The sequence below is a fragment of the Cupressus sempervirens genome, chromosome 9, assembly GCF_028749045.1.
Source record: "Cupressus sempervirens isolate cs-2001-9-10 chromosome 9, ASM2874904v1, whole genome shotgun sequence".
NCBI classification, from domain to species: Eukaryota; Viridiplantae; Streptophyta; class Pinopsida; order Cupressales; family Cupressaceae; genus Cupressus; species Cupressus sempervirens.
In genome coordinates this window covers 744,538,458-744,553,297 of record NC_143126.1, presented here as the reverse complement: position 1 = coordinate 744,553,297, position 14,840 = coordinate 744,538,458, and the positions used below count along the sequence as shown (strand labels likewise).

Here is a 14,840-nt window from a genome sequence, read left to right as displayed (position 1 = left end):
CCTGCTTCTAAGAAGGAGGAGATAGAAGACATTCTAGATCAACGTGTGGGTAGGAGTACTAGAAATAGGCAGTATAAAGAGTATTTGGTAAAATGGAAAGGACGGCCGATTGAGGACTCAACTTGGATTTCAGCAGCTGAGGTTTCCCATTTGGGATTTCCTCTACCATCCATAAAGTGACAGGGTCACTTTTCAATCTACCCTGGGTGTCTGATGCAGGAGCATCCAGAGGTATAAGGGCAATCCTATGTCACCCAAAAAAAATGTACTTAGACTTAGTTTCTATTTTATGTCTTTGCATTTTTGGATACCCATTTGGTTCAAATAAAGGTTCCAACTCTCATAGTTCAACTATCAGTGCATTTAAAAATCCTGAAAAAATAGGAGCATGCAATTTGACCATCATTTTGGTGACCTAGAAGGTGTGACTTGGCCAGATGAATGTAATCAAGATTTAGAGCATTCCATAAAAAGAATCAAGTCAAAAGGCCCCACGGTTTGAAAGTTATTGCAGTTTTTCGGGTTTTGGAGACCCCCTAAGAATGCTTCAAAGTCAGGTTTGGGGCATTAAATGACCTTGAAAAGGGTCGAAAAATGGGGGACGAGAAAAGCTTGTCCATAGGGCTATAGAGCGCTTTGAGAGCTTTCCGAAAATGCAAATGGTTCGTCAATCGGAGTTACGGTTCAAAAGTTATGCCTCCCGGAAGTTCGACTACCGTTTCTGGATTCTTCTAGAATTGCACCGACTTCTAACGCAGCTTCCGGAACCTTCTATTTTGTCGGTGGATGCCTACTAGCACTTTCTAGAATGTACTCCTAGTCCTTAACCCTTCGGGGTCTATTTAAGGAGATTTCTGGCATTATAAAAGGCAGTTCGGATTGGAGCTTGAGAGGAGGTGCTAAAAGGAGAAATATTCTCCAGATTTATGCTATTGTAAGCCCGCAGGGCATGTTTTGAGTTTATTTGCTCTACACTGTTTGTACCAGCTTATTTTCTCAGTTAATATAATTTCCCCTTTCTATTGTGTCTATTTCTGGTTGTTGGGTTGTGTTCCCATCAAGTTTTGAAGTTGTTTGAAGTTTTAGGGTTATTTTAGGGTTTTCTGGTTGTAGCTGAATGCTCCAAGATTTTGTAATAGTTTCAATCAAAGTTGATTAGTAAGAAAGTAGGCATACATGAATCCATTTCTCTTTATTGATTGCATTTGTGAAGTTTATTGTTTAATATTTTAAGCCTTGGGTTCTCATGTTTTAATGGTGGTAACATTCACGTTGGAAGTCTGTCACTCAGTTTGGTTTTTATTTGAGTTTTAACTCTATAGTACTTGCCAAGTTCACTCAGCATCTACTTCTACTGAGCTCCACCTATAGTGGTGACCAAGCTCACTCGACATCCATTGGTGCTAAGTTTCCCTTCAAATGCTGAGTTCACTCAACTCCTTCTTGTGCCGAGCTCACTTGGCACACTCCTACCACTCAACTTATTAAGGTGCCGAGTAAATTGGCACTTAGCAATAGTTAGTGCCGAGTGAAAAATTAATGTTGTGTTTTTAATTCATTCATATGGTATCAAAGCTTTGAGGCCCCACATCCAAAGTGAGTTAGGGCAATTTTTTCTAGGATATTTGACATGGCAGGAGATGTAGGAAAGATATGGTAGTGGCCACCACCCTTCAGTGCAAAAAATTATGATACATGGAAAGGGAAGATGAAGAGCATAATGGTTGCAAATGATTTATGGAAGTTTGTGATTAATGGGTTCAATGATGTGATAGACCCAACTCAGTATGTTGCTCTCACAAATGCACAGAAGACTCAGTTGAAAGAGTCAAGGAGAAAGGATGGTAAGGTATTAAGTTTCATTGAAGTAACAATGACAGAGATAGTTTTTCCCAAAATTGTAGTAGCAAATTATGCAAAGGAAGCTTGAGATATCCTTGAGAAGAACTTCAATGGGATTGATAAAGTTTGTACAGTAAAGCTATAGAATATAAGGAGGGAGTTTGAGAACCTTCAAATGAAGGAAAATGAATCATTTGTAGATTTTAGTTCAAGGACCTGCAATGTGATTAGCCAATATAAGTCAAATGGAGAAGACTATCAAGAGCAGAGGATAGTGGAAAATATATTGAGGATTTTACCTTATAAATATGAAAATTTGGTCTTGACCATAGAAGAGGCAAAAGAACTCACTGTTATGATGATGGATGAGTTGATGGGTATTCTTCAAACCCATGAGCATAGGATCAATAGTTCTACTTATTTTTCTTCCCAAGAGAAAGAATTCAAGGCTCAGTCAAATCCAAGAGGAAGAAGGAGAGGAAGAAATGGCTGAAGCAGAAAATCGAAAGACAGAGGCCGAGGTAATGGTAGACAAAGAAATGCTATAGCAAAAAGCTTAGGAAGAGAGGATGGAGCAAGTAGCTCAAAAAATACTTGAAGAGGAGGTAAGAAAAACTACAACTCAAATAGGAGTAATGTAGAATACTACTACTATCATAAATATCAACATTATGCAAGTGAATTTTGGAATAAGCAAAATGATCAGTCAAGACAAGAAAATGTGGCTGATGTGAACATGGGAAGTGGAAAAAATGCCACCACCTTCATCATGTGTAATGTTGGTGAAGAAGGAAGCCTTGAAGTTTGGTACCTTGATAGTGGATGTAGAAACCACATGAGTGGTAATAAAACCTTATTTTCATTTATTGCCAAGAGTTTCAAATCTACTGAGATTAAAATGGGTAACAATGGAACCCTACCAGTAGTGGGCAAAGGATCTATTATGTTTTGCACCAAGTAAGGTGAGAAGAAAAAATTACAAAATGTGAATTTTCCCCCTAGTATGAAGTACAATCTGATTAGCATTGGTCAGCTTATCAAAATGGATACAAAGTGCTGATGGAGAATGATAGGAGTGTCATTCATGAAAAGGATGGGAGCAAGAACTTACTTGCAGTAGTTTAAATGAAAAAAAATGAAATGTTTCCCTTGAGGATAGAGACAAGTTTCTCATCTCAAGTTGGTGCTACACCTCCCACACAATCAGTTCTAAGGAGTGCGATTGAAGACCCTTTACGGTTATGGCACCTCAAAAATGGTCATCTTGGCTATGCTAGTTTAAATTTGTTGTCAAATAAAAGAATGGTAGAAGGTTTTCCACATATAGGAGATTCATGTGGTGTGAGGCTTGTATTCTAGGTAAGCAACATAGGCTTCCCATTAATTCTAGAAATTCTAGGAGGGGCTAGATATCCATTAGAGTTAGTGCATACTAACCTAGTTATTCCTATGAAAGTTACTTCCAATGGGGGGAGTACTTATTTCATGACATTTATTGATGATTTTAGTCATAGGACATGGGTTTATTTTTTGAAATCTAAATCTATAGTATTCAATAAGTTTCTTGAGTTTAAAGCCCTGGCTGAAAGAGAATGTGGACACTATATCAAGGTCCTAAGATCAGATAGAGAAGGGGAGTATATCTTCAATTCTTTTGTAATTTTTTCTAGGAAACATGGCATAAAGAAAGAGCTCATACCTAGCTATAAACCATAGCATAATGGAGTGGATGAAAGAAAGAATAGGACCATTGTTGAAATGGCAAGGAGCATTATGAAAGAGAAATGCCTCCTAACTGAATTTTAGGGAGAGGTTGTGGTAACATCAACTTATCTAATTAATAGGTGTCGTACAAAGGTAGTCCATGATAGAATTCCAATGGAAGCATGGTCACAAGGAAGATGGATTGTTGAACATCTAAGGGTGTTTGGATGTGTTTCATATGCACATGTGCCTAAAGAGTAAAAAAGGTGTGAAGTGCATCTTCATAGGGTACAACTCAAAATCAAAGGCATATAGACTGTATGAGCCATTAAACTATAAGATGATTCTCTTAAGAGATGTGGAATTTTTTGAAAATTAGTCATAGTATGGACCAACTGATGAGTCATTGAGCACCTCAAGTAAAGTGTAAATTATGAATGAAGAAGATGATGATGAATAGCAAGAAGAAGGAGTAAATAGAAGAAAAGGCAAGTAGCCTCAGTCATTGCTAAGCTACTCTAGGCATGACCAAGTGTTAGTGCCAAGTAACAGTGAAGACCGAGTTGGTCAGGAAAATAGCAGTAGTGAAGATTTTGATCCCACACTCTCCTCCCTATTACCAAGAAAGACCAAGAGTCTTAGGGAGATATACCAAGATGAAAGGTATGAAGATTATGATGAGAGTGTTTATTTTGCATTATTTTCTCATAGTGATCCAATATATTTTGAAAAAGTTGTTAAGGAGAAGAAATGGTGTAAGGCCATGGATGAGGAGATATATGCTATAGAAAGGAACAAGACATGGGAGCTAAGTGAATTGCCTCCCAAAAAGCAAGTTATTGGAGTGAAATGGGTCTATAAGACCAAATGCAATGCTGAAAGCAAGATTCATGGGCATATGGAAAGGCTAGTTGTGAAGGGCTACAAACAACAGTATGGAAAAGATTGTGATGAGACATATGCCCTAGTTGCAAGATTGGAAACTGTGTGTGCTATCATAGCAATTGTAGCTCAACACAAATGCAAGGTACTACAAATGGATGTGAAGTCTTCTTATTTGAAAGGTGTATTGAAGGAAGAAGTCTATGTGGAGCAGCCACCTAGTCATGAAATTGTAGGTGTAGAATACAAGATGTATAGATTGAAGAGAGCTCTTTATGGGCTCAAGCAAGCTCCAAGGCCATGGTATAGTAGGATTGACTCATATTTGATGAGCAATGGCTTTAGCAAAAACAATCGTGAGCCTACTCTCTACATCAAGGCATCAAATGGAAATGTGTTGATTTTTTCCTTGTATGTAGATGATTTATTTTTTATTGGTAATGACAAGGCTCTAATTGGTGAGTTCAAAGAGGTCATGAAAAATGAATTTGAGGTGAGAGACCTTGGTCTCTTGAAGTACCTTCTAGGCATAGAAGTAAAACAGATGCATGATGACATTTTCATCTCTCAAAAAAAATATGCAAGGTAGATCTTGGAGAGATTCAAAATGTACAATAGTAATTCAGCCCCCACACCAATAGCTATAGGTCTGAAGTTGAGCAAAGAAGACTCTACCAAGAGAATGGATCCAACACTATACAAGAGTATGGTTGGAAGTATGATATATTTGACTACAGCTCAGCCATACTTGATGCATGTAGTAAGTTTGATTTCCAAATTTATGGAAATACCAAAGGATTCCCATTGGCAAGTGGGAAAGAGGATCCTAAGGTATGTGAAAGGTACCAAGGGATTTGGAATTTTGTATAATGCATAAAATGAATTCAAGTTGGTAGGTTATATAGATAATGATTGGGATGGAAGTATAGTTGATAGGAAGACCATTTCAATATACATTATTCATATGAGATTAGGTGCAATTTCATGGGTATCCAAGAAGCAACCTATTGTTGCTCAATCTAAGGTAGAGGCTAAATACATATTAGGAAATGTAGCATGTCAAGCTATTTGGTTAACAATGATCTTGAAAGAATTGAATAAAAGGCAAGAGAATGGAACCAAAATTTATTGTGACAACATTTCCTCAATTGCATTGTCCAAGAATCTAGTATTCCATTGGAGAAGCAAGTATATAGAGATCAGATATCACTTCATCAAAGATTTGGTGGAGAATGGGAAAATCAAGATGGAATTGTGTAAGTCTGAGTAGCAGCTAGCATAAATTTTTACCAAGCCATTAGGGATTGGAGCATTTGTACACCTAAGAGAGAGTCTTTGTGTAGTTGATTTCGATTAGCAGTGTGTTAGAATTCTTTAGAATAATTGAGAGGGGGTGAATCAGTTATTCAAGGTCCAAATTCCCTAATAATACTTTTTCTCTACTTTTAATGAATCCATACACTTTTCATCCATCCAAAAATTAAATCAACAATATTAGCAAGTTATAGTAAATCAACATGTAGAGATAAAACATGAAAGATCAACACATGACACAATGATTTACGTGGAAACCCAATTTGGGAAAAACCACCAGTAATGTGCTACTTGATTTTCACTCTTCTAAAGTGATGCCCTGTTAAAAGCCTACCCTATTAAAGGCTTACAACACACTATTAAATGTGACCCTGTTAGAGGATTTCACCAAACTGTTAGGAATGGGCCTGGTTAAAGGACTTTTGAACATTCACTTGGAATGTCACCCTGTTAAAGGATTTACCTCATGGCTATTAAACCAACCTAAGTCCATAGGACTTAAACTATCTATTACAATTGCTAGAGAGTAACAATAATGGCTTTTTGATCTGATATAACTTACATCATACTTTGCAGATTTCAGATCACACTTCAGTTCTATCCTTTTGCTTGGCTTTAATCACTTCAGCTCTAACTGCTTGTCTTCTTCTCAAGCTTCGTCTCCTTGAGTCTTCCTACTCATCATACCAATGCATCCATATCTGGGTCTTCTTATTGAAATAGAGTAACTATGCTCTCTTTCCTCCTTAGCACCTCCTTCAGCATTTTATGCTTTCATGCTTGACCGCCTCTCTCTCTCTTTTATCTTCATGAACTTATGTCTTCTTAAATGGAAATCTGATTTGCCTTTTCCATTAAGTTCTCCCTCTCCAATTTTAGGGTTTCAAATGGATTAGGTAGGATACAATGTATCTAACCCATATCTTGTTCTTATTAAAAACTTTGTCAGTTGTATCTTTTAAAAACGTTCTACATGGTGTTCTATGCCACCAACTCATCATTCTTATCTTCCATTTAATTTACAAACTTCTAGATAACAACCTTGTCGGCTTAGATCTGGAAAACCTTCAATTTTCAAAATAATGCAACAACTCGGCATCATTGATTTACTAGTGCTCGGCACCTCTGTGTTACTCAGCACTATTAGTTTTCTAATGCTCGGCATCTATTTCCTGGATAGCTTGGCACCTGAAGTTCACTCAATACTTGATAAATTATGTATCACTCGGCATCTGAAGTTTACTCGGCACTTGTATCACTTGGCATCTGAAGTTTACTCGACACTTGTATCACTCAGCATCTGAAGCTTACTCGGCACTTGTATCACTCGGCATCTAAAGTTTACTTGGCACTTGTATCACTTGCCATCAACTAGGAATCTGTTCGGCACCTACTAGCTTACTCGACTCCCTCTCTGTAATGAACTTTAGTTAGGCTTTATAGATGTCTTAGCTAAAAACCTTTCATCTCTGATATGTTTTAGTGTGCCCATTCTCTGTGTCTTATAGTATGTCATCAACACACTTTTTCATCAATGTCTTAGCTGATCCTTGTACTTCATGACAACATCATGACTTCAACCTTTCTCTTGGTATACTAGTTACATCTTATTGATTGCCTCCTTCTTGTCAATCAACTAACTGATAGTATTTGGATCACTAAAGCAATTGTCATTCTTGTAAGTAGCAAGTTTGACATCAATGACAAAATAAGGATTGAGAACATTCTTTATCAGTTCCATATGATCATCCTATCAACTTTCCTTAGGATCTTTTCAATCATCTCCAACACAGTGATCCTTGTTTGTTTGGCTTGGGACATAGGGGGACTATTGAAATATTTAATGTGTTGTTGGATTTTTCCTGGAGCCAAGTGCCCACCTACCATCTTTGACTACCTTCACAACATTTAGAAAATTTAATACAAGTAGGTGAGCTTCAAATTTTAAAAAGAAGGGGAAACTTTTTTGGAAAAGAGAAAAAAAGGAATGTATTGATTCATTTAGTTGAGGAGATTAGATAGAGAAGAGATTAGAAGTTGCAGAGAAGGAAGAAGAAAAAAATAAGAGATGAATAGATCCAGTTGTGCAGAAGACAAAAGGAAGTTTGTTTCATGTCTTTAGTTGCACGTGTTTCCTCTATTCATTCTATAAGTTTGTTAATTTTTTATTTGTTGGATTTGTCCAGTGAAATAGTGATTGCTCTAGGCACTATTTTATGTATCCATTAGAGCTACAATTTTAAAGTTTCCTAAGTTTTGAAGTTGTTTGAAGTTTTAGGGTTATTTTAGGGTTTTCTAGTTGTAGCCGAATGCTCCCAAATTTTGTAATAGTTTCAATTAAAGTTGAATAGAAAGCAAGTAGGCATACATCAATCCATTGCTCTTTATTCATTGCATTTGTCAAGTTTATTGTTGAATATTTTAAGCCTTGGATTCTCTAGTTTTAATTGTGGTCACATTCATGTTGGAAGTTTGTCACTTGGTTTGGTCTTTATTTGAGTTTTAACTTTATAGTTATTGCTGAGTTCACTCGACATCTAATTCTACTAAGCTCCACCCTATAGTTGTGATCGAGCTCACTTGGCCTCCATTGGTACTGAGTAACCCTTCACGTGTCAAGTTCACTTAGCTCCTTCTTGTGCTGAGCTCACTCAACACACTCCTCCCACTCAGCTTATTAAGGTTGCAAGTAAACTGGCACTCAACAATAGTTAGTGCTAAGTGAAAAATTAATGTTGTGCTTTTAATTTATTGACATGGTATTAGAGCTTTGAGGCCCCACATCCAAAGTGCATTAGGGAAATTTTTTTTAGGATATGTGATATGGCAGGAGATGCAGGAAAGATATGGGAGCAACCACCACCCTTTAATGGACAAAATTATGATACACGAGCAAAGAAGATGAAGAATATAATGGTTGTAAATAATTTATGGGATTTTGTTGTTAGTGGGTTCAATGATGTGATAGGCCCAACTCAGTATGTTGATCTCACAAATGCCTAGAAGACTTAGTTGAAAGAGTCAAGGAGAAAAAATGCTAAGGCATTAAGTTTGATTGAAGCAGTAATGACAGAGACAATTTTTCCCAAAATTGCAGCAGAAAATTATGCAAAAGAAGCTTGGGATATCCTTGAGATGAACTTCAAAGGGATTGATAAAGTTCGTACAATAAAGCTACTGAATATAAGGAGGGAGTTTGAGAACCTTCAGATGAAGGAAAATGAATTAGTTGTAGATTTTAGTTCAAGGACCTCCAATGTGATTAACCAACTAAAGTCAAATGGAGAAGACTATCAAGAGCAGAGGATAGTGGAAAAGATATTGAGGAGTTTACTTCATAAATATGAAAATTTGGTAATGACTATAGAAGAGGAAAAAGACCTCACTATTTTGATGATGGATGAGTTGATGGGTATTCTTCAAACCCATGAGCATAGGATCAAGAGATCTACTTCTTTTTCTTCCCAAGAGAAAGCATTCAAGGCTCAGTCAAATCCAAGAGGAAGTGGGAGAGGAAGAAATGTCTCAAGAAGAAACTCTAGAGACAAAGCCTGAGGTAATGGAGGACAAAGAAATGATGCAATAGAAAGCTTCGAAAGAGTAGATGGAGCAAGTAGCTCACAAAATACTTCAAGAGGAGGTAAGAAAAACTAAAACTCAAATAAGAGTAATGTAGAATGCTACTACTATCATAAATATGGGCATTATGCAAGTGAATGTTGGAAGAATAAAAATGATAAGTCAGGAGAAGAAAATGTGGCTGATGTGAACATGGGAAGTGGAAACAATGCCACTACCTTCACCGTGTGTAATGTTGGTGTAGAAAGAAGCCCTAAAGTTTGGTACCTCAATAGTGGATGTAGCAACCATATGAGTGGTAATGAAACCGTGTTTTCATTTATTGACAAGAGTTACAAATATGAGATTAAAATGGGTAACAATGGAACCCTACTAGTAGTGGGCAAAGGATCTATTATGGTCTACACCAAGCAAGGTGACAAGAAGGAAATACAAAATGTGTATTTTTCCCCTGGTATGAAGCACAGTTTGATGAGCATTGGTTAGCTCATTCAAAATGGATACAAAATGCTGATGGAGAATGATAGGTGTGTCATTCATGAAAAGGATGAGAGCAAGAACTTACTTGCAACAGTTCAAATGAAAAAGAACAAAATGTTTCCCTTTAGGATAGAGACATGTTTTTCATCTCAAGTTGGTGCTACACCTCCCACACAATTAGCTCTAAGGAGTGTGATTCAAGACCCTTCACGGTTATGACACCTCAAGTATGGTCATCTTGGCTATGGTACTTTAAATTTTTTGTCAAATAAAAGAATGGTAGAAGGTTTGCCATGAATAGGAGATTCATGTGACAAGTGTGAGGCTTATATTCTAGGTAAGCAGCATAGGCTTCCCTTTAATTTTTGAAATTCTAGGAGGGGCTAGATATCCATTAGAGTTGGTGCATTCTAACCTAGTCGGTCCTATACAAGTTACTTTCATTGGGGGGAATACTTATTTCATGACATTTATTGATGATTTCAGTCGTAGGACATGGGTTTTTTTTTTGAAATCTAAATCTAAAGCATTTGATAAGTTTCTTGAGTTTATAGCCAGGTTGAAAGAGAATGTGGGAACTATATCAAGGTCCTAAGATAAGATAGAGGAGGGGAGTATACATCTAATTCTTTTGTAATTTTTTGTAAGAAAGATGGCATAAAGAAAGAGCTTACAGCTAGCTATACACCACAGCATAATGGAGTGGCTGAAAGAAAGAACATGACTATTGTTGAAATGGAAAGGAGCATGATGAAAGAGAAAGGTCTCCCAACTCAATTTTGGGGAGAGGTTGTGGCAACAACAATTTACCTAATTAATAGATGTCCTCTAAAAGCAGTTCGTGATAGAATTCCAATGCAAGCATGGTCACGAAGAAGATGGATAGGTGAACATCTAAGGGTGTTTGGATGTGTTGCATATGCACATGTGCCTAAAGAGAAAAGGAAAAAATTGGATGAAAAAGGTGTGAAGTGCATCTTCATAGGGCATAGTTTAGAATCAAAGGCATACAAATTGTATGACCCATTGAACAAAAAGATGATTCTCTCAATAGATGTGGAATTTCTTGAAAATCAGTCATGGTATTGACCAACTAAAGAATTACCGAGCACCTCAAGTAAAGTGCAAATTATGAATGAAGAAGATGCTAATGAATAGAAAGAACGAGCAAATAGAAGAAAAGGCAACTAGCCTCAGTCATTGCCAAGCTCCTCTAGCCATCACCAAGTGTCAGTGCCAAGTAATAGTGAAGATTGAGTTGGTCGGCAAAGCAGCTATTGCGAAGATTTTGATCCCACACTCTCCTCCTTGTTACCAAGAAAGACCAAGAGTCTTAGGGAGATATACCAAGATGAAAGGTATGAAGATTATGATGAGAGTGTTAATTTTGCATTATTTTCTCATAGTGATTCAATATATTTTGAAGAAGCTATTAAGGAGAAGAAATGGTGCAAGACCATGGATGAGGAGATAGATAGTATAGAAAGGAATGAGACATGGGAGCTAATTGAATTGCCTCCCAAGAAGGAAGTGATTGGAGTGAAATGGGTCTACAAGACCAAATGCAATGCTAAAGGAAAGATTGATAGGCATAAGGCAAGACTAGTAGTCAAGGACTACAAATACTAGTATGGCAGAGTTTATGATGAGACATATGGCCTAGGTGCAAGAATGGAAATTGTGCGTGCTATCATAACAATTGTAGCTCAACACAAATGGAAGGTATTTCAATGGATGTGAAGTCTACTTTCTTGAATAATGTATTGAAAGAAGAAGCCTATGTCAAGAAATCACCTAGTTATGAAATTACAGGTGAAGAACACAAGGTGTATAGATTGAGGAGAGCTCTTTATGAGCTCAAGCAAGCTCCAAGGGCATGGTACAATAGGATTGACTCATATTTGATGAGCAATGGCTTTAGCAAAAGAAATGGTGAGCCTACTCTCTACATCAAGGCATCAAATGGAAATGTGTTGATTGTTGTCTTGTATGTAGATGATTTAATTTTTAATGGTAATGATAAGGCTCTAATTGGTGAGTTCAAAGAGGTCATGAAAAATGAATTTGGGATGATAGACCTTGGTCTCTTGAAGTACTTTCTAGGCATAGAAGTAAAATAGATGCATGATGGCATTTTCATCTCTTAAGAAAATAATTCAAGGTATATCTTGGAGAGATTCAAAATGTAGAATAGTAAGTCAACCCCCACACCAACAACTATAGCTCCGAAGTTGAGCAAGGAAGACTCTAGCAAAGAATGGATCCAACACTATACAAGAGTATGGTTTGAAGTTTGATGTATTTTACTATAACTCAACTAGACTTGATGCATGCAGTAAGTTTGATTTTCAAATTTATGGAAACACCAAAGGATTCCCATTGGTAAGAAAGAAAGAGCATCCTAAGGTATGTGAAAGGTACCAAGGGATTTGAAATTTTGTATACTACAGCAAATAACTTTAAGTTTGTATGTTACATAGATAGTGATTGGGTTGCAAGTATAGATGATAGGAAGACCACTTTTGGATACATGTTTCATATGGGATCAAGTGCAATTTCATGGGCATCCAAGAAGCAACCTATTGTTGCTCAATCTATAGTAGAGGCTTAATACATAGTAGCAAATGCAACAAGATGTCAAATTATTTGGTTAAGAAGGATCTTGATAGAATTGAATGAAAGGCAAGAGGATAGAACCACAATTTATTGTGACAACATTTTTTCAATTGTGTTATCCAAGAATCTAGTATTCAATGGGAGAAGCAAGCATATAGAGATCAGATATCACTTCATCAAAGATTTGGTTAAGAATGGTGAAATCAAGATGGAATTTTGTAAGTCTGAGTAGCAGCTAGCAAACATTTTTACCAAACCATTAGGGATTGGAACATTTGTACACCTAAGAGAGAGTCTTGGTGTAGTTGATTTCGATCAGTAGTGATCCTTGTTTGTTTGGCTCAAGAGAAATGGGGAGTGTTGAAATATTTAATGCATTTCTGGTTTTTCCCTGGAGCCAAATGCCCACCTACCACCTCTGACGACTTGCACAACATTTAGAAAATTTATTTGGAAAAGAGGGGGAAACATTTTTGAAAAAGAGACAAAAAATAATGTATTGATTCATTCAGTTGAGGAGATTAGAGAGAGAAGAGATCAGAAGTTGTACAGAAGGAAGAATAAGAAAGTAAGTGATCAGAAGATCCATCTGTGTAGAAGATAGAAGGAAGTTTGTGTTGTGTCCCCAATTGTGTGTGTTTCTTCTATTCATTCTATAAGTTTGTAAGTTTGTTATTTGTTGGATTTTTCCTATGAAGTAGTGATTGCTCCAACAACTATTGTATGTAGCTATTAGAGTTGCGAGTTTAAATTTTTTTAAGTTTTGAAGTTGTTTGAAGTTTTAGGGTTATTTTAGGGTTTTCTGGTTGTAGCCGAATGCTCCCAAATTTTGTAATAGTTTCAATCAAAGTTGACTAGCAAGAGAGTAGGCATACATGAATCCATTTCTCTTTATTCATTGCATTTGTGAAGTTTATTTTTGAATATTTTAAGCCTCGGGTTCTCTGGTTTTAATTGTGGTAACATTCACATTGGAAGTCTATCACTCGGTTTTGTCTTTATTTGAGTTTTAACTTTATAGTTATTTCCAAGTGCACTCGGCATCTACTTCTACCGAGGTCCACCCTATAGTGCTGATCGAGCTCACTTGGCATCCATTATTTCTAGGTTCACTCGGCTCCTTCTTGTGCCGAGCTCACTTGGCACACTCCTGCCACTCAGCTTATCAAGGTGCCTAGTAAATAGGCACCCGGTAGTAGTTAGTGCTGAGTGGAAAATTAATGTTGTGTTTTAATTTATTCAAAAACCATGCCCAAATCTCTTCACAAGAAAAACCTTTGGCCCATAAAGCCTCTACTCTTTAGGTAAATCCATTTCATTTCATTTTCATCAACTAGAGTTTATGGAACACAAATGGGTGCACCCATTATGGTATTTATTGTTTAATATAAAGTTTAATCTAAATTTTCTTCTATTGCTATGGCTTATTTCTATCGACAATTATGACTTGAGATACTGACAGTGCATGAGTTTTGCAGTGATATAGTGGAGGGTTATTCAATAGAGGTATTTAAGCTCCGCAAGAAGTTACTAAGTATCATAGCTAAGAACTTGGGTTTAAATCCCTATGTATTTTTGTAGATGTTTGGAGAAAGTGTGCAGGCGGTGAGGATGAACTTCTATCCTCAATGCCCAAGCCCTGATCAGGTTCTAGGTTTAACTGCACGCTCTGATAAAAGTGCTCTTACTGTGCTACTCCAAGATGATGAATCTATAGGTTTGCAAGTTCTTCATCAAAATTAGTGGGTTTCTGTAGAGCCAATCCCACATGCTCTAGTTATCAACATAGGGGACACTCTTGAGGTATGCATTTACAAGTTTTCAATAGAGAGTGTATTGGAATATTTTATGAATCCACATTGAATTCACTATATGAAAATTGACAGGTATTGACAAATGGAGAGTACAAGAGTGCTAAGCAAAGAGTAGTAGAAAAAAAAATCAAGGAGAGATTATCAATTATTACATTTCATGCTCCAAGCTATGATGTGGAGCTAGGCCCACTACCTTAATTTATAGATGAAGGTCGTCTAAGGCTATAAAAGAACTATATACATGTAGACTACAATAGCCATTATCTTACCAATAAACTGAACTGGAAGAAATCCCTAGATTTTGCAAGGGTCTAATAATAAACGTGAAGTTTCGCCACTATTTTCTTTTAGATTACAATAAATTTGAATCCGGTCATATTAGACCTTTTTTTTATATTTTAATGTTGTCTATAATCAGTGGTTGACATTTTGGGAATAATTAGGTGGTACTGTGCTTATTATAGAGTATGCCCTCAACACAATTATTTAGAATTCCTAATGAAAATAACTGATTTCAATAGCCTAGTAATTTGGATTGAATTTCAATGCATGGTCTGAAAATTATATAACATATCTTAACTTTTCAATATACAGAGAAATTAGAAATCT

At 36.6% G+C, this 14,840-nt stretch overlaps 1 pseudogene; it reads left to right on the top strand.

Annotated features, from left to right (window-relative positions):
- Positions 1 to 14,546, top strand: part of LOC149540849 (protein LATERAL BRANCHING OXIDOREDUCTASE 1-like) — a 69,129-nt pseudogene extending 54,583 nt beyond the window's left edge.
- The last annotated feature ends 294 nt before the right edge of the window (positions 14,547 to 14,840 follow it).